The sequence below is a fragment of the Hibiscus syriacus genome, unplaced genomic scaffold (assembly GCF_006381635.1).
Source record: "Hibiscus syriacus cultivar Baekdansim isolate YM2019G1 unplaced genomic scaffold, ASM638163v2 tig00003398_pilon, whole genome shotgun sequence".
Lineage (NCBI taxonomy): Eukaryota > Viridiplantae > Streptophyta > Magnoliopsida > Malvales > Malvaceae > Hibiscus > Hibiscus syriacus.
In genome coordinates, this window is record NW_024061969.1 from 537,827 (window position 1) to 561,362 (window position 23,536).

The window sequence follows — 23,536 nt, forward strand, 5'->3', positions numbered from 1 at the left end:
GTGGCAATCAAAGAAGACGGCAATCATTGAGTCTAAGGATCTAACGTCCTTAACTCTTGAAGAGCTAATCGGTTCACTCCTCACCCATGAAATGATGCTTGAAGATGAGGTGGACCTTGATAAGATTGAAGAGACACCAAAGGAGAAGGAGAAGAAGAAAAACATTGGATTTGCTCTCAAATCCACAAAAGATGAGAGTGATTCGGATGAAGATGACGATGACGAGGAAATGGCATTGTTTGCCAAACGGTTCAGAAAAATGATGAGACCTTACCGAGGAAGAAAATTCAAACGAAATGAAGGCCTCAAAAATGAACCAAAAGAGAAGGACCCGATCATTTGCTATGAATGCAAAACGTTAGGGCATGTCAAATATGATTGCCCACAATTGAAGAGGAAGGGTCAATCAAAGAATAAGTACAAGGCTCATGTGGCTACATGGAGCGATGAAGAAGGTTCCGATGAAGAGGAACAATAAGTAGCAAACTTGTGCTTGATGGCATTCGAGGAAGATTCTAAGGAAAAGGAGCATTGCTACAAGCCACAGGAAACAAATTCAAACTCATGGTACCTTGATAGTGGATGCTCAAGACACATGACCGGAGACAAAAGCCAGTTCATTAAGCTTAACGCCAAAAATGGAGGAGAAGTGACTTTTGGTGATGATTCAAAAGGTCACATTGAAGGTATTGGTACTATTGGTAATACCTCTTCCATACAAATTAAGAATGTTTTATATGTGAATGGATTAAAGCATAATCTATTAAGTATTAGTCAATTTTGTGATAAGGGATTCAATTTCATATTTGATATAAATGGTTGTAAAGTCATTGACATTGCATCTAATCAGATTATGCTTGTTGGTCATAGAATAGGAAACATATACATGGTGCATTTAGATTATATTGATATGACTAAGTTGTGCCTAGTTGCTAAGGATGAACATGATAGTTGGTTATGGCATAGGAGACTAGGACATGCTAGTATGAGTGTTTTACAACGGCTAATTCAAGGTGATTTAGTTCGAGGGTTGCCTAAGCTTAAATTTGATAATGATAAAATCTGTGATGCTTGTGCTAAAGGAAAACAAAAGCGAGTTTCTTTTAAATCCATTAATGACGTATCAACTAGTAGAGTATTACAATTGATCCATATAGATCTTTTTGGGCCAACTAGGACTACTAGCTTGGGTGGAAAACAATATGCATTTGTCTTGGTAGATGACTATTCTAGATATACTTGGGTTCTATTTTTAAGTACTAAAGATGAAGAATTAGAACATTTCATCACATTTTCAAAAATAATCCAAAATGAAAAAGGTTACTCTATAACTAGTGTTAGAAGTGATCATGGCACTGAATTTAAAAATCTTGGATTTATTGAGTTTTGTAATTCTAATGGTATTAGTCATAATTTTTCAGCACCTAGAACCCCTCAACAAAATGGAGTTGTTGAGAGGAAAAATCAAACTTTAGAAGAAATGGCTAGAACCATGCTTTGTGAAAATAATTTGCCAAAATATTTTTGGGAAGAAGCCACAAATAATGCTTGTTATGTTGTAAATCGAGTAATGATTAGGCCAATTTTAAAGAAAACTCCATATGAAAATTTCAAAAATAAAAAGCCTAACATTAGCTATTTTCATCCTTTTGGATGTAAATGTTTTGTTTTAAACAACGGTAAAGAAAACCTTGGCAAATTTGATGCTAAAAGTGATGAAGGAATTTTTCTGGGTTATTCCTTAAATTCTAAAGCTTATCGAGTATTTAATAAAAGAACTTTAGTTGTAGAATAGTCTATACATGTTGTTTTCGATGATAATCCCCTTATGAGGAAGGATTCTTGTGTGAATGAGTATGTAGGTGTTATAAATACGAATGACGTTAGACATGACGTTGGAGAACCATCATCAAAGAAAGAAACGAAAAATGAGGAAACTCATGATCCTCTTGAGAATCCAACAATTGAAGAAAGGGAAGTATCTTATCCAAGAGAGTACAACTATGTCAAAGATGGTGAAATTATAGGTGATCCATCAAAAGGGGTAACAACTCGATATTCTCTTATAAATATTTGTAATTATGTTGCATTTATTTCATGCATAGAGCCTAAGAATATTAAAGAAGCATTAAATGATGAACATTGGATTATGGCTATGCAAGAAGAATTAAATCAATTTGAGAGAAGTAAAGTATGGACATTAGTTGAAAGGCCTAGTAATAAATCAACTGTAGGTGCTAGATGGGTATTTAGGAATAAGCTTGATGAGAGTGGTAATATAGTGAGAAACAAAGCTAGACTTGTTGCTCAACGGTATACTCAAGAAGAGGGCATAGACTATAATGAAACATACGCTCCTGTAGCTAGGATGGAAGCAATTAGAATGTTATTAGCATTTGCATGTTTTCATGAATTTAAATTATATCAAATGGATGTTAAAAGTGCATTTTTAAATGGTTTTATAAAGGAAGAAGTGTATGTGGAACAACCTCCAGGTTTTGAAGATTCAAAATTTCCAGATCATGTTCTTAAATTGGCAAAAGCTCTTTATGGTTTAAAACAAGCTCCTAGAGCTTGGTATGAAAGATTGTCAAATTTTTTAATTGAAAAAGGTTTTTCAAAAGAGAAGGTTGACACTACATTGTTTTTAAAGCATAAATGTAAAGATTTATTAGTATTTCAAATTTATGTTGATGATATAATATTTGGTTCTAATAATGATGTTCTTTGCCAAGAATTTTCTAAGCTAATGCAAAGTTAATTCGAGATGAGCATGATGGGGGAGATCTCATTTTTATTGGGACTCTAAATCAAGCAAAGAAAAGATGGCATCTTCATCAATCAAGCTAAGTAAGTCAAAGATATGATCAAGAAGTTTGAACTGGAAAATGGAAAACCTCATGATACTCCAATGAGCTCTTCAACAAAGCTTGACTTAGATGATGGAGGTAAATGTGTAGATGTTAAATTATATAGGTCAATGATTGGATCTTTACTTTATCTAACTGTAAGTAGATCAGACACTATGTTTAGTGTTTGCTTATGTTCTAGATTTCAATCATGCCCTAAGGAATCACATTTACTAGCTGTTAAGAGAATCTTTAGATACCTTAAGGACACTCCTAGTTTAGGACTTTGGTATCCTAGAGACTCTAGCTTTAGCTTGCATGCTTTTTCTGATGCGGATTATGGAGGATGCAAATTAGATAGGAAAAGCACCTCCGGTACTTGTCAATTCCTTGGAAATATGCTGATTTCTTGGTTTTCAAAGAAACAAAATTGTGTTGCATTATCTACCACTGAAGCGGAATACATTTAAGCCGGTAGTTGTTGTGCACAAGTTTTATGGATGAAACAACAACTTTTTGATTATGGAATTGAAGTAGTTACAATTCCTATCAAGTGCAACAATACTAGTGCTATTTGTCTCACTAAAAATCTCATCCAACACTCTAGAACTAAGCACATTGAAATAAGACATCACTTCATTAGAGACCATGTCACTAAGGAAGATGTAGTTCTAGAATTTGTTGATACTTTGCACTAATTAGCGGATATCTTTACAAAACCTTTAGACAAAGAAAGATTTTAGACACTTAGGAGAGAATTAGGTTTAACTGATCTATCTTCACTTAGTGTTTAAATAGTTTTTAGCACTTTTAAGAATAAATGAAAAATGCTTATAAATGATAATTTTTGATTGCATTCTTTGCTATTAGTTAGGGGAGTTTATGTTATTTGGTGAAAATTAATTTGTTCAAATATTTTTAAGAGATTAACTTGATTAATTGAACATGGTTAATTTTTCAATATATAAGTTGCCAAGACCACTAGAGCTAATTAATTTAGCATTTTGAGTCTTTAAAACAAATTTTTGAACATTTTTGTGCTTTATGCACCGATGCATTTAATGCATCGATGCATCCCTTTGTATGTGCATCGATTCATTATATTGATGCACCGATGCACGCCTTGAATGTGCATCGATGCACTGGGTCATGAGTCGATGCATCCGTCGGGTTTTAGGTTAAAAAGGCTTATTTTCTCATTTGTTTCAAAACCTAAAACTATAAACTCTCTTAGTCGTTCGTCTCCTCTATCTTTCTTACTCTCAAAATCGCTCCAAATTCTTGGTTTTTGATCGGAATCTTCGAGTTTTTCAACTCCTAATCCTGCTTTATTCATCAAATCGTGCAAAACAGCATCACATTCCCTCAATCCAAAATTTCAAGGTAATGTTTCAAAATTTATTTTATTGATTTTTGATCTTAGGACTAGTTTTAATTGTTCTGGATGAACATTATATCGAGCATTGATAGTTTGATGATTACAAACTAGTTTTTTACAACTAATTTCATCAAAAACTCACAAATTTTTAATTTTGTGAAATAAAAAAATTGAAAATCTGAATTTTTTTTTTTAAATTATGTTTTTTCATGAAAACTATACATAGTGTTATTTTACAAAAATTATTTTCAAATAGTTTTCAAAACCTTGCCATTAGGATTGATTTAGAGAACCTTGAGATATTGAGGAATGAATTGAGTTTTGGGATTGATTGTGCATATATATGTGTTTCAAATTGCATGTAATATTATTATTCCGTTTCCTTTAATCATGTCAATCCAAACGTCCTAGAACTTCGTCTAGTCGTTCCCGTTCAAACCAACCGTCAAATCCCGTTCCTCCACCACCTACTAGTCTATTAGGTTCTTGTTTTAACATGCATGAGCGTCGTAGAGACGAACTGTACTCTAGGTACATAAATTCTTTCCAAACTTATAGAATTAGTGAAAACGTATTCCTTCGCTTCAAGCCATGGTTGACATTGACTTTGAATACCTTCCAATTCTTAAAACTTGGAAGTTTGATAAACTGTTTCAGCTTAAACCCATAGTCTACAATTGGTCCGCATTTTCTATTCCAATGCGCGTGTATTCAAAATGAAACCCAATGTGGAACGATAGCCATTAGATCCTATCTCTTAGGCCAATATATTAATATGACCCTGAGACTATAGCTTTCCGTTTGGGTTAGATGATAGTGGTGTTTAATGAGAGTGAAATGTGGAATATCCCTATGTTCCAAACTCAAGTGTTAGTACTCTCGATCATCACGATCGTTTTCTCCATTTGATGATCTCTTGGTGGTTTAGACCATCCGGAGGTAGGTACTCCACACTTCGTACCAGGGATTTATGGTGGATGTATTGTATCAAAAATAAAATCAAAATAAATCTGCCCCACATTATTTCAGTCAACTAGTGGACATAAACATTGTTCCTTCAAACATGTTGAAACATTGATTTATGGTTGTCTTCTTAGTAACCTCTTTATCAAACTTGGTCTAGACGTCTCTCTCGACAATCCTATCCCACTCCAAAATCAGATCAATCTCACATCCTTAAAGAAAGCGGATTGGAAACAAGACGAGGTAACCGGTCAATGGGTTTTTAGACCCGGCAAGCAAACTCCGGGAGCTAGTTCCTCACGAGCTGCTCCTAGCTCCTATCATGCTCCTCCTCCTCCTCCGGCTCCGGCTGATGATGATGATCCTGAATTTCAATAGCTTATGCAAGACATAGATGATCACGTACCCAATGACGAGCCTACACCAGAACCAGCTCCACAAGATGATCAAATGCCTCCATATTTTCGATCATTCTTGGAGACATTTGATTTACAATATGCTTCCATTGAATTACACTTGACTGCTACTCACGAAGCAGTAAATCAACGTTTAGACACTTTGGAAGCTCGACAGATGGAGTTTCAACAGGAGATGCTTGCACGTATGGATAATCTCTCGCTTGAGATGCAAGCCAGTTTTCCTCCGCCTCCTCCCGATCCTTCTATGGATGAGTATATTTTTTTAGGATAGTCTTGAACGTTTATTGTTAAACTTTGTTTACCTTGTTTGACTTTGTTTGGATATATGATTTGGTTGTTTTATGAATTTTACTTAATATATATTAGTTTGGTTTGAATTTTTCATTGTTATTAATTTTTGCATCATCATCATATTAGTAGCATTATGACCAATTATCCATTTATGATTATGAATATTGATTATGTTTTGATTGTGATCTTAGCAGCCTAATATACATATAATATCAATTGGCTATGTTTTTCACTGACTTGTTCAAAACATTGTGAAACTTTTTGATTTACAAAAAGGGGGAGAAATGTAAGTGTGTTGAAATGTTTTTTTAAAGGTTAAAGGGGGGAAAGTGTTTTAGTAAGGGGGAGTAATCTTTCAAAATTGATTTCAAATTTTAGAAAATCTTAAAATAAGACAAATGTTTTGCTATATCAAAAAGGTAGAGATTGTTGAAAACATTTTGATATTTCGATATAACAAATTAAGTTTAAATGAATTTTAAGATTTTACAAATAATTTTCTAAGTATATTCGATTCAATTAATCGAATGTCAAATTATTACTCCAAGTCTTTCAAAAACAATTTCAAATCCTTACTAAATGTGTAAAATTGTGATTTGTACTTAAACTATTTTTGAAACAATTTTCAAAAAGTATTTTGAACCAAAATTAAGCCTAAGATCAATTTTTCAGAGTGATGCACCGATGCACCAATCCATGCATCGATGCACCATGAATTAAATTGAACATCGAATGCATTTCATGCATCGATGAACCAGCCATGCATCGATGCACTCTGGCTATTTTAAAACATCGAATGCACTTGATGCATCGATGCACTCTTAGTGAGTGCACCGAATGCACTAAGGGTCCAACGGTCAAAATATTTGAATTTTACACTGATGCACCGATGCACCATGGGTATGCACTGACGCTCCTAACTGTATTAATTAATTGTTTTCACACTTAAACGGCTCTATTAACTCTACTAATCATCTCCAACGTTCAGAAGTGATTCAAGGTGTATTTAAACAAGCTTAGAAGCCATTGATCAATAACAAGAAACATCAAGCAACTAGAATCAAGAGAGAATCAAAGAGAAAGCATCAAACTCATTGTTTGAGCAATTCAAGCCTATTTTTTCATTCAAGATTCATCTTGCTTTCAAGAAAACTTATTGTGCTCAATGTATTCATTCTTGAGTGTCTTTTCTTTGTTAAATTTGTAATCTTCTCTTTCAGAAAAGAGTGTTCTCAAGAATTGGGGTATATTCTTGAGGGAGTTGTAAGGTTATCTCTTTGGCCTCAAAAGAAAGAACAAATTAGTGAATTTGTTGGAAAATCCTTAGTGTGGATAGCTAAGGTAGTGGACATAGACTTTGGTTGATAAAGTCGAACCACTCTAAATCGTTGTGCAATTACTTTCAATTTTCTGCAAAAGCTTCCACCAAAATTTTAATTGCCAATTCACCCCCCTCTTGGCCTATTCCGTCAATCAATTAACTCAACAAATGAGCAAATAGGGGTAGTTATAATCACCATTTTTCATCAGACTCGAAACCCAACTAAAAACCCAGACTCGAACAGGCCCAAACCAGACCCAAAACCTGGCCAAGGGCCCAACTAAGACCCAACCCGGGTTTGACCAGCCTCCTAACCCACCAATCAACATGCACTGCCACTGTACCCCACTTAAAGGCAGTTGTTCTTTACCCTAATACTGGTCAAAGACATCCATGCACGCCACTCTAACATGCCACCCTACAGAAAGCAACAAAAAAGAAGACAAAATAAGAATCATTTATTCTTTTCCTTCTATATATGTAACGGGTATAAAACCCTAGAACCAAGCACTGTAAAAGCTCTTTCGACAATAAAAAAACACTATTGTAACTTTCTTTCACAATAATAACAACACAAGCATTTCCAAGATCTTATTTTTTCAGTTCGATTATATATATATATATATATATTATTTTCTATCCTTTATTTTTGCAAAAAAAAAAAAAAGGGAAAAAGGCATTCTACCTTTCGGCCGGAGGTTCGGTTCATTGATCCGAATAATGAGGATGAGCGTCTCTAGGAGAGGAGAAACATACTGAAATTTGGGCTCGATCAAACAGCGGACGGTGGAGATCTGGGTGGTGGAAGTCAAGAAGCTATTGTCTTGTTTCATAGTGTTGGAGGTCAATTCTTGCAAAAAGGAGCCCTGATTACAGATCCTGTTGTCGAGATGGACATGCATGAGAAATTTGGTGGCCAATGGCCATAAAAACGATTGTGACACTATAGCCGGCGGGGCTGAGACGGCACAGCGGTCGGCGAATGTTCGGATTCTAGATAGAGGGGAGACCCTCTCTCTACTTTTTTTTAAACTGAAAAAATGAATAATATAAAAATATTATATTTGTAAAGAATGTTCGGGGAAAATTGCATTTAGGTCCCTCGAACTTAGTTATTTTTTTGCAAAATAGTCACTTGAAGGGATTGTTTTCATAATTTTCCCATTATTGTTTGTGTTTTGTAACTTTTGGTAAAATTACTTTTTAAATCCCTCCACCGTTAGCATGTTTTTACAAAATAGTCACCTAGGGGACCATTTTTATAATTTTCCCATTTTCTTGCATGTCTATTACTTTTTGGGTTATTCTCATTTTTAGTCTCCCTATGTTTGTCGTGTTTTTGCATTTTGGTCACTAGACCTTTCATTTATAATTTATTGCAATTTATCATTATGTTTATTTTGTTATAATTTAGTCACTATTTATTTCTGATTTAGCTTCTATTATTTCAAAATTTTAATTTTGGTCACCATTTATTTCTTATTTAACTAATAACTTTTATTTTATTTCATTTTAATCACTGTTATTTTATTTTATGCAATTAGGTCCTTATTTTGTGTTCATTTTATTTTTATTTTATGTTTTTACTGTTTTATATTTTTTATTATTTATTTTAAATGTTTTAAGTAAATTAAATAGTTCATTATTTCATAGTTTAAATCTTTAGACATAGTTCTTAGATTAGATTAACATTTGAATCGAATTTAGAAATTAGGATGACACTCAAGTTTAATTAGGGAGCAATTTGAGTCGAGTTTTTGCATATGATGCCCGATTACTCGAATTGATTACTTAATTTTTTAAATTTATTAATAATTAATATTTTCTAAAAAAATACTTTAAGTTTAATAATTTAGATAAAAATTACGTTTTAATTAGCCACCAACTTTAGAATTTATCAATTTAGGTCCTTAAACTTTTAATTTTTTAGAGGTCGATATTTTTAGAACTTGACCTTTTTAGTCCTTGAACTTTCGATTAATGTTTAAATTTTGACATAATTAAATAGGTTAAATAAAGCCTCCATTTTAGATTAAATTTCAAAATGGTAATTTAATTTAGGGGATAGTTCGAGTGTTCCCTCGCGTAAATGCTCGAGGAATCATCTCGGTTATTCTATTCAACAACTGGTTTAAAATCGTATAAGGTTAATATTATAGCCTAAACTTTTAGGTTTGAGCTTCTAGGTTACTTTAATTTCATAATTTGACACCTTAAGCTAGAAAGTCTTTACTTTAACTTAGCTTAATTAGGATTAAATAAAATTTGTTTGATCGTATTTTATTTTTAAAACTAAGATAATATTCACCTATTAGGGAATTAATGGTACCACTCTCGCAAGTATGCTCAGGGGGTGACTATTGGTGATTTCCGAAATAGGTTGACATCCTTTTCAAAGATTGCATCATAATTTTATAAAAATGAGACAATATTCGGTTATTAGGCACAATAGTTGATCTTCCCCGTTTACGCTTGGGAGCGAATGTTATCGGTCTCAATAAACGAATACCCTTTTCAACTTTGCATCTGTAATGATTTTCAAATTAAATAAAGATCAAACTCAAAATTTCTGATTTCAAATATAGGGTAATCAACTAGATACCAATTTTTGGGTGCTTGTGGGGGTGCTAATCCCTCCCCATGCATAACTAACTCCCAAACCCGATTTCTAAATTTTCGTAGACTTTAAAACTCGATATTTTGATAAAAATAAAATGTTTTATTAAAATACCCAATTTTCACGATGTCCCAATTGGACATTAAATGATTGGTGGTGACTCCTCATATTTTGAAAAAAAATTCAAAAGAGAAAACCCTCGAGTCGGTATCGGTCTTTACCCACCCGGGTGAAAAACGGTGTCGACAGCTTGACGACTCTGCTGGGGACTTTTTGTTTTTAAAAAACTTGAGAGTGGAGCCATGAGTTAGTTACCCTATATTTAGATTTTGGGAAATTACAAGTTCGATCTTGTTTTAATTTACATTTCATTATATTATTTCAAAAGAAAAACAATTTTCTCTCTGATTAATGCTTACACTTTTGTGAATATTTAGGATTGTTGCATATCATAGCCAACCCATTTTACCTAAGTATGGAGAAATGTCACACCTCACGAGGAGCATTGGGCTTCCTTGTGTGGGTCTGATAAAATATCTTTGTAAATCATCCTAAGTTACCTACCTGAATATCATATTTGAGGTACAATTTTATTGGTGTGATCCTCTGAACTGAACCCGATTCCCAAGTCTGTAATGGGCTAGAATCGGGTTCAACCTTAACAGGTTATAATGATGGCTTGGGAACCCGTTGCTAGAACCCAGCCTCTTATAGAGAATTTAGTAAGCCTACCCTTCTAGAGCCATGTGGATAGCATAGGAGAACTAGAACGCATGCGGTTAGGACTATTAATTTCCTTCATATGATTTATTTTTCAGTCTAAACTTTGAGTCATATTTAATTATTTTTTCTAAGATTACATTTATTTGACTAATCATTTCAACTAACTTGATTCTTTTTGTCTTGCTTCTACTAACATTGATTTCCTTTTGTTTGGTCTTATTGCATTTTTGCATGAACGTGACATATCATTCAAAGGCATTGATCCCTAAATAATTGATTATTTGGAAGGTTCTCGAAAAACTAATGTCACATCAATGCTTTTCATTGGGTTAGGTAGAATTTCAAAGATGCTATACTTATATTGAGTAGCATCAAGAGAGAGTCTACCCACTAAAGAGACAAGCCAGACATCGGCCAGTTGAGGTAACAAGTTAGACTCAAGCACCATTGCACCCTCGTTTGAATTATCCTCGACCGGTGACTAAAACTCGAGCACCATTGCACCGAACAAAGACATCATTCGTCGTATGTCGCCACTCGATAGTATGATAAAAAACCTAAATAGACACTTGGGCCAACGATCTATCGATCTGGATATTTTTATTGCGTACGACGAAGGGAGCCACCATACGCGTCGCTCCCTGCGTATGGGTATCGTCTTCCATCCATAGAGTTTATTGATCGGTTGAACCGGTCTGAATCGGTTAGGATGGTCTGGACTGAACTATTTGAATCAAGTTGAGCTGTGTCGAGCCACGTCATATCGTTGACCAGGTATTGACCTGTCGTTAACTATCATTGATCGGCAGTTGAATTTTCCCGAGAATACCTATCTTGATGTTTTTTAACGTCGTGAGTCCGGTTTTTAGGTATGTTTCACCAAATTCAAATCCGATAAGTTATTTTTCACTTATTAACCTTCTGATTCAATCCTTTTTTGGAATTAAGCTCTGTTTATGATTTAGTTTCTGTTGATATGTACCTGGTATATTATTAGACGTTGGATTCAAGTTTGAGAGAGATAGAATAGAGTTTGAATGTACAATCGGAGTAGCTCAAGAATCAAGGTAATACTTTACTACCATTTGTATTTTTTAGGTACATGTTGGTATTGCTACGTGCATTGATGAATATGTCTCGTCTCATCTGTATAGTTAATAATTTCTAAAATCAATTCGAATACGATAAAAAGTAAGTAATTGAATTAAAATCTAACGGCTCATATAAGAAATTAGAAGATTTGTAAGGAAAAATTCCAAGTTCTGTGATTAACCAATGAAGTGTTTAGCCTCATAACCTTTAAAATTTGATTACTCTTGTTAAAAATTAAAACACCGAAAATACCTAGATGAGAAATTACAGAATTACCCTTGAGAATTAAAAATAGCTCAGATTGACCCTGATTGAGAAAGTACTTGAGAATTCATATCTAATTTGATAAATTACTGATTTAACTATTAAGTAATTATTTTGTACGAAAGATTACTGATAAACAATTCATAACCTCTGAGAATGCACTAGACCCAGAATTTCTAATTTATGAGCATACACCCGAAGGCTAACTTATCGAAAGTAATCTTATTGTCTGAATTATTTGAAATGATTAAAATAAATGACAAGTTTGAATTAAATGGAAAGATTGGATAGAATGAAAGTACTGAAATACCAAGTGTGAAATAACATAAAATACCCTCAAGCCCTGGAATGACTGAATACCCTTATGCTCTAGATTGAATAAATCTACCTCGAATACTAGAATGATACAAATTTCCTCATGACTTGGATTAAGTAAATTCTTTTGGATAACTTCTGAAGATAACGGTGAAGCTTAAAATGTTGTAACGCCCCTGAGGCTTTTAGAGTACGACCTAAGTAGGTCGACCATCCCTAATACTATTACCATACGGGAAGTAAATAAATACTGCTTAAATACATGTTCGTCTCCTTCTGATCTGTCCAAATATGGTTATGAAGGTGATCAGTTCGATTCTACAGTGTATCCAATTTTAAGAAATGATTATTCGTGAAGTTTCTTGTTGCGTGTTGTGAGTACTATAAAATTATATGCAAATGTTGTGCTAGTATACACAATCACAATAAGTAATAAAGTAATGAGTGAGTATCATCTCTACAAGGATTGATGGAAATTATGAGTTTAACCAAAGCAAAGAACTACATTATCTAAGTAGAGTTAGTTTGATGGTATGTACCAATGATAAAGCTGAAACAAAATGAAATGAATGTTGATGGGGATGAAATGATGGTGTAATGTGATAACAACTGGAGATGTTGTGGTAAAAAGAATGTAATTGTCGTGAACAAATAAATCATGTGTGCTCATAGTTTAGTAAATTTGACTTCTGAAAAGTAAATAAATGATCGTTTTAATGGGACAAAGGAAGTATTAACATTCTAATCATTCATTTTTTATATTAACACTAACCTCAAATTTTATATTATGGGATGAACTAAAATTTTAGATTGAAAATAGAAAGGGGATGAAAATAGATTACCGATAGAAAATAATGAATTTAAAATTTTTAAGGTGTTCGTTCTCCTCAATCCATCCCTACTAAAAACTCAACTATTTTTATGAAAAAACTAAAACTAATTTATTTTTTATATTTTAATAATATTTATATTTATTATTAATAATTTTAGAATTATTTTATTACGTATATTCTAATAATAGTTTTTAACAAGATTATAATGATACTAATTTATTTTATGTTAATAAATAATTTGTTTAAATTTTAATTATTTTTAATAAATTTTACTAATGTAATTATTTTTACTTCTAAATTGAGTATGATAGAATTTTATATTTTTGAGGTGTCTAATTCAATATGGTGTTATTTAACTCAATTGAGAGTATAGATTCATAAGGTTATAATAGTAATTTAGTTTTATTGGTGTACTAATAATTTTAATTAAATTATTTTTAATATATTTTACTAAGATAAATATAGTATTAGCATTCATATATATATATTATATATGGGTGGGAACTTAGGATACATTGTTTTTTGTTTAATAAAGAATCAGTATGCCATAATGTCATAATGTAAAATCATATATATATATATATATATATATATATATATATCTTTTAATTTTTTTATTAGTCTAGAGTGATTATAAAATATTATCTGCTTAGAATCTTTTTTAACAATTGACAACGCATGTACGAGTTGCAGAGGAATGTAGATTACCATTTGGACGTTATTACAGTGTTTTCGTTTCATAAAAGAATCATGTATGCCATGATTTGAATGGAACTGATCATGCTGGCAGGGTGTCCCTGAGAAATGAAGATTAAGGGTTCATGGAACCGTGGTAGGGCTTCCAACGGAAAATAACATGGAAACAGTGAAGTTGGTCACAATGCGCTTGGTGCTGGACGCATTTTCGCTCAAGGGTATGCTTCCTTTCTCGATTTTACTCGCCTTTTTTGCGTGCGTGTGCGTGCGTGCGAACCGGCACTGTCCCTATTAATGCAAATAGTATTCATTTGTAACTGCAGGGCTAAGCTTGTTGATCTTGCTCTTGCATCTGGTAAAATTTACGAGGGAGAAGGATTTAAGTACACAAGTGAATCTTTTGAAAAGGGAACTCTGCACCTGATCGGATTACTTAGCAATGGCGGTGTTCACTCCCTACTTGATCAGTTGCAGGTAATTTTAGTGATTCAGGACAGGCTCCTACCTTTTGGATGTTCATGATAATTCATTTCCAAAATGTATGTAGTTGTTACTGAAGGGAGCTAGTGAGCATGGTGCTAAAAGGATTCGAGTTCACATTCTCACGGATGGTCGTGATGTTGCAGATGGTTCGAGTTTAGGCTTTGTGGAGACTCTTGAGAATGACCTTGCAAATTTACGTGAGAAAGGTGTTGATGCTCGGATTGCTTCTGGTGGGGTCCGCATGTATGTCACAATGGACCGCTACGAGGTGAGAAATCGATGTTTTATTCACCTTTTTTTGCCTCTTGACTCGAGGTGTTTATTCGCTCTTGTGAGATGATCTTTTGCAGAATGATTGGGATGTTGTGAAAAGAGGATTGGATGCTCAAGTTCTGGGTGAAGCCCCACACAAGTTCACAAATGCTGTTGAAGCTGTAAAGAAACTGGGGAAAATGCAAATGATCAGTACTACCTCCCTTGTTGTTGTTGATGAGAACCACAAGGCTGTCGGTCCGATTGTAGATGGTGATGCTGTTGTTACTTTCAACTTCCGTGCAGATCGAAATGTTATGCTGGCTAAGGCACTCGAATACCAAGATTTTGACAAATTCGATCGTGTACGATGCCCTAAAATCCGATATGCGGGTATGCTTCAGTACGATGGCGAGTTGAAGCTTCCAAGTCACTACCTTGTTTCTCCTCCTTTTATTGATAGAACATCCGGTGAATATTTGGTGCACAACGGTATCCGAATTTTCGCCTGCAGGTATGTTTAGAGCAAGTCATTATAATCCATGACTATGATGTTTCTTACTTTAACAAAGAAGTGTTCCTGTATCAACAGTGAGACTGTCAAATTTGGTCATGTCACCGTCTTCTGGAATGGAAATCGCTCTGGCTATTTCAACCCTGGATTGGAAGAATATGTGGAAATTCCTAGTGATAGTGGCATTACATTCAACGTTCAACCAAAGATGAAGGCATTGGAGATCGCGGAGAAGGCTAGAGATACGATGTTGAGCCGTAAATTCGACCATGTACGTGTGAACATACCAAATGGTGACATGGTGGGACATACAGGAGATATCCAGGCTACAATTGTGGGATGCAAGGCTGCTGATGAAGCTCTCAAGGTTTGACGACTCTAGTTCAATCTTTCATCGTTACTCGGACTTTTAATAGAGCTTTTCTTACTCTGTTGGACTGCAGATGATCCTTGACGCCATAGAGCGAGTTGGTCGAATATTTGTGGTAAACTGCTGACCATGGCAACGTGGAGGACATGGTGAAGAGGAAAAAGTCCGGGGAACCTCTATATGATAAAAATGGGGAGCTCCAAATACTCACCTCTCATACTTATCACCCTGTAAGTTCCGACATCTTTCTTCTTGTTCTGTGGGTGTAAAGTTGAACTCAATTTGGTGATGCATATTTTGGAAATTGTGAATTAGGTGCCTATTGCAGTAGGAGGTCAGGAATTGGCAGCCGGTGTTAGGTTCCGGAGCGATGTTCTGGACGGTGGACTCGCCAACGGGGCTGCAACTGAGATGAACCTCCATGGCTTTGTAGCTCCTAGTGATTATGAGCCATCACTCATTGAAGTGGTAGACATGTAGGTTAAACGAGAGCATGGCATTTACCAAAACAACAATTTAGAATAGGGTTATCTGGTTGCGGAAAAGAAAAGACGATTAAAAGTTAGCGTTTGACCTAGTGTTGTGATCTAACAATGAAATAACATATTTCAATATTATCATTATTTCGATCGAATAAAGTAATCTCCATATATTGATAGTGGTTCGGTATGATAATTAGAGATTAAAAAAATAAAATTATAAACAAAATACATAAATTTTACATGAAAAATCTTAAACGATAAAATTCACGAGCAAAGAAAGAGAAATTTTTGTGTGTGAGGGACAAATACAAGATAATTTCACAAAGGTATATAAAATCATAATTACAAATATATAATTATACGGTCACGTAAACTTTAATTTAGTTAAATAAACTTTTTGAATCATATAATAATGAAATTTAAATAATAAATTTTAACTTAAAATTTATTATTTAAAAATACTATTTTCTTTAGAGATTTTAAATTCAAATAGTTACATTTATATTTATAAAGTGTATATATTATCAATAGTTAAAAAGATTCTGATAATTTCTTGTTGCATTCCTTAGTTTTGAAAATATATGCCCAAGGAGGTGCAATGCCTTAGTGTTTATACTAATAAATTTTTTTTAGGATGAATATGTATGTATTAATAATATATATTTTTCGGACACTATCATTAAAATAAATAATTAACTTAAAGAAATTCAGATTTAAAGTAGGTCTATCCTAAAAAACACATACATCCATCACTAATTATAGTTACGAAAGAATAAGGTTCTCAAATTGGTTGGGGTGGAGAACAATACCAGGTGAACGCGTTTGATATATATGTTAACTACTTGTAACATGAATCCCGGGGAATGCCAAAAAAGTTGGTTATGACTTATGCTTCTTTGAATAAGAACAAATGAGTCACAATGGTTTTAAACGATTCATCTCTTCTAATTAAGATGGAGAATCGCAATCAATGGTAAGATGATAATTAATCGGTGTTAAAGTTTTTTGTTCCCTAGGGAATATAAGAGAAATGAATAAAAAAGGAGAATCCAAATCTTTCTCTCGATCTTGACAAATTGATTTTATATTGATTCTTAATATCATTGTCAAATGTAAAGTTATAATGATTATCTATAAACAGTATGAATAGACTTAATTGTCAAAGTTAGTAGATCACGTGAAAGTAGATCACGTGAACATATTGATGATCACATAAAAATCATAATTGGTTAGAGAATATAGAATTTTAGATATTTCGAAGAATAAGATATAAAACTATATTTTTTGGTCACTATCATTGTACTCTACATAAACCCATACCAGAGAAGAGCATGCTGAGAAATATATATTTACACTAATATTTAGGTGGGGATTTATTTTCTGATTAATTTGAGAGTAAATTAAATATACTATCTGTTCAAAGATAACTTTCAACTATTTGACATTAAACACTCACACCCCTAGTATTCTTAGTGCTCGAACCCAATACCTCAAGAAATAACAATAATTCCTCTACCACTGAGGTCACAGTAAATAAAAAATAAGGGTCAAATTAAAAAAATAATAAACATTATAGATTAAATTTATCACTATACCAAAAGCCGAAACAACAGTATAAGCATCTTTATTTTTCTGCAAAAGCGAATTTGGCCCAATTGAGAAATCCGAAGCTTATTTAATTGTAAGCCCACGGAGGGGTATTTTTTGTAAAAGCTGAAAACGTTGCCGTTGCAACTCCTCTTCTTATAAGCGGATATGGAATTCCTCTCTTTCGAAATATATTTCAAAGAAGATAACAAACAAATCCAAATAGCAAAGCAAAGCGCCTGAATCAGTGATAAAAAAGCAAGAAGCATTGACTCGTCAAAAACCCATTGTGAGTTTCTTCTCTATACCCTTTTTGCGGGTTTTTGTTTTTGTTTAATTTCTTGATGAAGTTATTTTTTCATGAGCAATGTTTCGTTTGTTTTAATGGAAGAAACACAGATAAGTAAGATCTGTATTATCCGAAAGAAAACTTATCAAAGTATATATTTTTATGTTTTCCAAACTTATTCTGAGAATGCAAAGGCGATTTAAAGTATTTGTCATGGAAAAAAACACGAAAACAAGAATTTCTGTTTTGTTATTGAGAAACGAATGGAAAAAAGGAAATAAATTTTTTTCCAAGAATGATCTGTAAGTTTGTTGTATCCTATGTTTCTTTTCTCCCTTTCTGGGTTTACTTTTGTGGGGCTGATTTGATGATCTCGGGGCTTGTAGTGAATGGAAAACACGGAGAGGAAATATAATTCCTAACTTAAAGAAATCCTCGACTGTATCATCATTAGAACAGAAAGGACTAAAAGGATCATTTTAAACTGTATGAACATGATTATTCTAGTTTCTTTGTTTGTCTTTTCCTTTGTGATTATCACGTTAGTTCGGTTTTTGTCCCATCCTGTTCACCACATTTGTCTTAGATACCGAAAGATTTTTGGGTTTTGCAAATTGAGTTTGGATTTTACTTGCAATTTTCATTTTGAACTAAGTAATATTCTTGATTTCATGTGCTTCAGATGAAGCTTTAATGTAAAAGGAGCCTTTCAAAGATACTTCAGGTTATTCTGCAGGATTTAGCATTCTTTCTCCACTATTGCCTGTTTGATTTTATTTTCCCCCGTATATGAATGATTCCTTATGTATTGGAACCTCACAGGTACTATTGGTTTGGTGGATTGTATCAACAAATTTCCAAAATGTCAACACGTACTGTTGGTTTGATTCAAAATCAGGATTTAAATGCTCGGTTCAATGGTACTATTCTCAACACTTTCTGATCTGTTGTTGGTTTTGTTAATTTTGTTTCTCAAGTTGAGTTTGATCATGGAAAATGCTTCCTATCAGGCAAGACCAATGTCTCTAAAGCACAGAGGAAAGCTGGTATTGGTGGAAGAAAACCACTTGGTGATCTATCCAATTCAGTGAAACCAACCCCAAACCAGTCATCGAAGAAGGAGAATGCCAAAAGCATTCCATTCATTGAGAAAGAGATTGGTATCTTTAATCCCACACATGATTCAAGCAAAACAAATAGTGTCTATAAAGCTGAGAAAGTGCAAGCAACTGGCAGGAAAGCTCTCTCTGACATTTCCAACTCAGGTAAGCCGTACTCGCAAGGAACATCAAAGAAGAACCAAAAGGCAAAGTTGGGTAATCCGGAAGAGGATCAATGTCAACTCGAAGATATTGCAGAGGAAGGGTGTCTGCACAATCATGAAGATTGCATCAAAACACAGAAAAGAGCTATAAGCACTAATGATTTTTTGCGGATTCTTGGATTAGATGGTAAAGAAATTTGCTAGGCATTCATATGTTTACTTTGTGTTAGTATTTGATGACTGAATACTCACACCTTTGTATGCATGTTTTTTGTTCAGATTTCTCCAAACATTCAGCATCTGCAAAGGAATATTCATTGTCAAACATATTGGAGGTAAAACATTCAAATCATTTTAGCTGTCTCGTAGCTTTAGCATATGCATTGTCTTAAGAATACTGGTTTTACTTATGTTACAGCCTATGAGTCCCCCAAGGCATGCCGAATCGAACAAGATGACTGCGATGCTGATCGAAGAGTCATCTCCTCCAAAACATATGTTGTCGTAACCGGTTTTCGTCCGGGCACGAAATATTATACATGGCGGGAAAATTGAAGTGAATAAATAGTTTTGAAAATAAATAATTTGAGAGTCGCCATCGACCTTTTGGGTTAGGTAGGTCGAATACCTAAAAATTATCTTTTAACAGAGTTTTTAAGAAAACATCAGTTAAAAGATGAACTGATCTGTGTTTATAACCAAAAATTCGTTCTTTTTAATAATAAAAAAGGATTCGTGGTCGGTTACGTTTAGGGAATGATTAGCACCCCTACAACGCCTAAAATTGGTACTTTTTAATTATAAATTGTCTCTATTATTAAAATTTAAAAATTCAAAAATATATTTAATTTCTAATTCTATTATTTCAAAATTATATATAAAAAATATTTATTTATTTAAAAATATCAGAAAAGAACTTCTAGGTGCCTTAAGACAGCTCTTTTCTTTGATATTGATAATATTAATTTAAATAATATTGTTTAATTTTAATTTTAAAATATCAGAATAGGACATCCAGTTGTATTAAGACTGTCATGTTCTTTGATATTGAAAACTAAATATTAAAATAATTTATTTAAATAAATATTTATTTATTATATTTATAACAACATTTAAATATATAAATAAGTAAAAAAATACAATTCTAATTATATTTAAAAGCAATAAAAAATACTTAAAATAAATGACTAAAATATAGTGAAATTAAAATTAAAAAACCTAATTCCTAATTAATCAGAATTACAGGGATTAAATATGCTATTTCTTATTTGATAATTAGTGACTAAAATAAAATTATCTAAAATTCGGATATTATAATAAAATAAATTAAAAATATAAACTAGGGATTAAAATATTATTATTAAAATTAAGGATTAAATCTGTTATTTATCCTAAATATATTATTTTAATATAAAGGACTAAAATGAATAAAATTGAAATTCGAAGACTGAATTAAAAGTATTATAAATTCAATTTAGTGACTAAAATGTAAAGTTTACAAGTTAGGAGGACGGCGGACGGGGTTTAACTATTGTCTAATTACGCGTATAGTCCTTCCCGAAACGACGTCGTTCGGGAAGGCCTATATAAGGTCAAAACGGCTGGCCCGAAGGGCCAGCTTCATTTCATTTTTTTCTTTCTCTCTCTTCTCTGAGAGAGAGAATTTTCTCTCGCTTCTCTCTAGAACAGAGAGAAGCCAGCCGGCCGGCAGCCGTCAGTCGGCGTTCGTCCGCTGTCAACCACCGCCGTCGGCCACCGTCTTCGGTGGCCGGAATTTTTTTTTTTTACATCTAAACGTAGATCGGACCGTCCTAATGACGGTTCCGATGCTCTTTTCCGTTAAACTGCTCCCAATCGGAGCAAATCTAAAAAGAATATCTTCGGTTTTTCGAAGGTTTTGGTGAGATCCGGCGTTTGGCTTCCTCGGTAAGTCTTTCTCCTCCTTTTTCTTCTGTTTTTGGTTGCTGGTTGTGGGATGTTGACTGAGATCGTTGGTAGTATTTTGTATATATATATTTTTTGGTTTTGTATCTCTGGTATGTGTTCTCTGTCTTCTTCCTCTGTGTCTTTTTTTTTCTCAGGTTCGGGTGGTGGCTTTTATAGCCACCACCGTTGTGGCCGTCGGACCGGTCCGAAGAGGTGGTTTTGGTGAATCACCGGACTACCAGTGGTGACTCACCCCTTAGCCATGGCGTGTGGAGGGCAGCTGGTCTTCTGGAGTCTTCATTTGGGACGTGGCAGTGGCGGAGGCGGCGAAAGAGTGTCGGCAGCGGTGATTGGAAACTGGGGCGGCGCCGCGTGGCCCTAGGGTAATGATACCCTAGGGTTTCTTCTGGCATATCTGAGGACCGTTGGATCTCTTAGATCCAACGGCTGTGATGATGAGGCGGCTGGGATTAGGGTTTAGGAAACCCTAACTGAAACCCCCAAATGTTTAGGGTTTCTGGTTGGTCTGGACCGGTTCTGGTTTGTTTGTAACTGGGCCGGTCCAGTTGTAATTGGGCCTGTAATTAATTATTTATATATGTATTTAATATATATTTAATAATAATAATAATGATAATAATAATAATAATAATAATAATAATAATAATAATAATAATAATAATAATAATAATAATATGGGTAAAAAATTAGTATCTTCAGCTGCCCCTCTTTGCTCATTCTTGTGTTAACAAGAATAGAGCAAAGATGAAAAGATAATAAATTTTTTTATCCATTTGGCTTCACTTGATCATAATGGAGATATTGAATAAATTCTTCTTTTTCTTCAGATGAGTTCTTCTCATTATGAACTTTCTGCTGGGGATGATGCTGACCTCTTTCTTTCTTTCTGTGATAGAGTCATTCAAAAGGTTGAATAAGCTTTTGATGAGTTCTTCTCATTATGAACTTTCTCTAGAAATGCTGATGCTAATCTATCTTTTTCTGTGATAGAATTATTGAACAAGTTCTTCTTATTATGAACTTCTTCTTCCTTCTTCAGATGAGTTCTTCTCATTATGAACTTTCTCTGGAAAAGATAATCCATCAATTTGATGAATTCAGGCAAAAGGTTGAACAAATTCTTCTCATTATGAATTTCTTCTTCCTTCTTCAGATGAGTTCTTCTCATTATGAACTTCCTCTGGAAAAGCTGATCCATCAAGTAATGAATTCAGGTAAAAGGTTGAACAAATTCTTCTCATTATGAACTTTCTCTTCCTTCTTCAGATGAGTTCTTCTCATTATGAACTTTCTCTGGAAATGATGATCCATCAAATGATGGATTCAAGTAAAAGGTTGAACAAATTCTTCTCATTATGAACTTCTTCTTCCTTCTTCAGATGAGTTCTTCTCATTATGAACTTTCTCTGGAAAAAATAATCCATCAAATGATGAATTCAGGCAAAAGGTTGAACAAATTCTTCTCATTATGAATTTCTTCTTCCTTCTTCAGATGAGTTCTTCTCATTATGAACCTTCTCTGGAAATGTAAATCCATCAAATGATAGATTTGAATCTTTGCTAAAATCTTTGAAATTCCTGTTAAAATTTCAACAAGAATAAAAAATGAATGGAAATGCATCTATTTTTGCAAATGCCTAAATATGATGCATGAATGTTAAGTTGTTTGATTTCAGATTGGTGAATTGAGTATTTCTTCAATTGTAAAAAACCCAATAGATCTTTCTTCTTCAAAACAAAGAATCTATCATCTTTGACAAATGTAGATATAATGTCATAAAATCTCTTGAGAATAAAACTCAATAGTATAGGCTCTTGAAAAGCTTGCATTCAGGCAACATGTTGATTCTGATAACAACTCATCTGATTATGAAGTGACCTTTCAAGATGATTTCACAGATATCAATAGTTCTTCTAATACCAAAAAATCTTGAATTCTGATTCTGATGAGGAGAATAAACTGTTATACTTGACAAAAATGAGATTCTCAAAGGCTGAAGCTTCAATAGCCATGTAGAGATGTGTGGTCCAAATTCATCAATTGCAGAATTGGCAAATTTTATATGTGCTGCTCAAATGACTAAAAATGCTGACGCACTTCTTCCGGTACAAGATAGAAAATCATTATGCAATGATCCCAATTACAAGAAAAGGAGAAACTTGGACTATGATTTTCGGGAAAGGAATAAGGAAAAGAAGCTTGAAAAGAAACTTCTTAATGAAGATGATCATGCAGCTCATCTTTTAATTCCAATGATTGGTTCTGTAGTTCCTACCAAACCAGATCAGATAACTCAAAGAACACTTCCAAAAGATGCTATTGAGTTTCCTTATTTCTATTATGAGCAAATTCATCTTCCAAATTCAATGATTGGTTCTGTCTAACCAGATCAGATAACTCAAAGAACACTTCCAGAAGATACTATGAGCACATTCATCTTCTAAATTCAATGATTGGTTCTGTCTAACCAGATCAGATAACTCAAAGAACACTTCCAGAAGATGTTATGAGCACATTCATCTTCTAAATTCAATGATTGGTTCTGTCTAACCAGATCAGATAACTCAAAGAACACTTCCAGAAGAT

General features: G+C 33.6%; 1 pseudogene; it reads left to right on the forward strand.

Moving 5' to 3' along the window:
• The first annotated feature begins 13,743 nt into the window (after positions 1-13,743).
• Positions 13,744-15,992, forward strand: LOC120175975 (annotated as a pseudogene).
• The last annotated feature ends 7,544 nt before the right edge of the window (positions 15,993-23,536 follow it).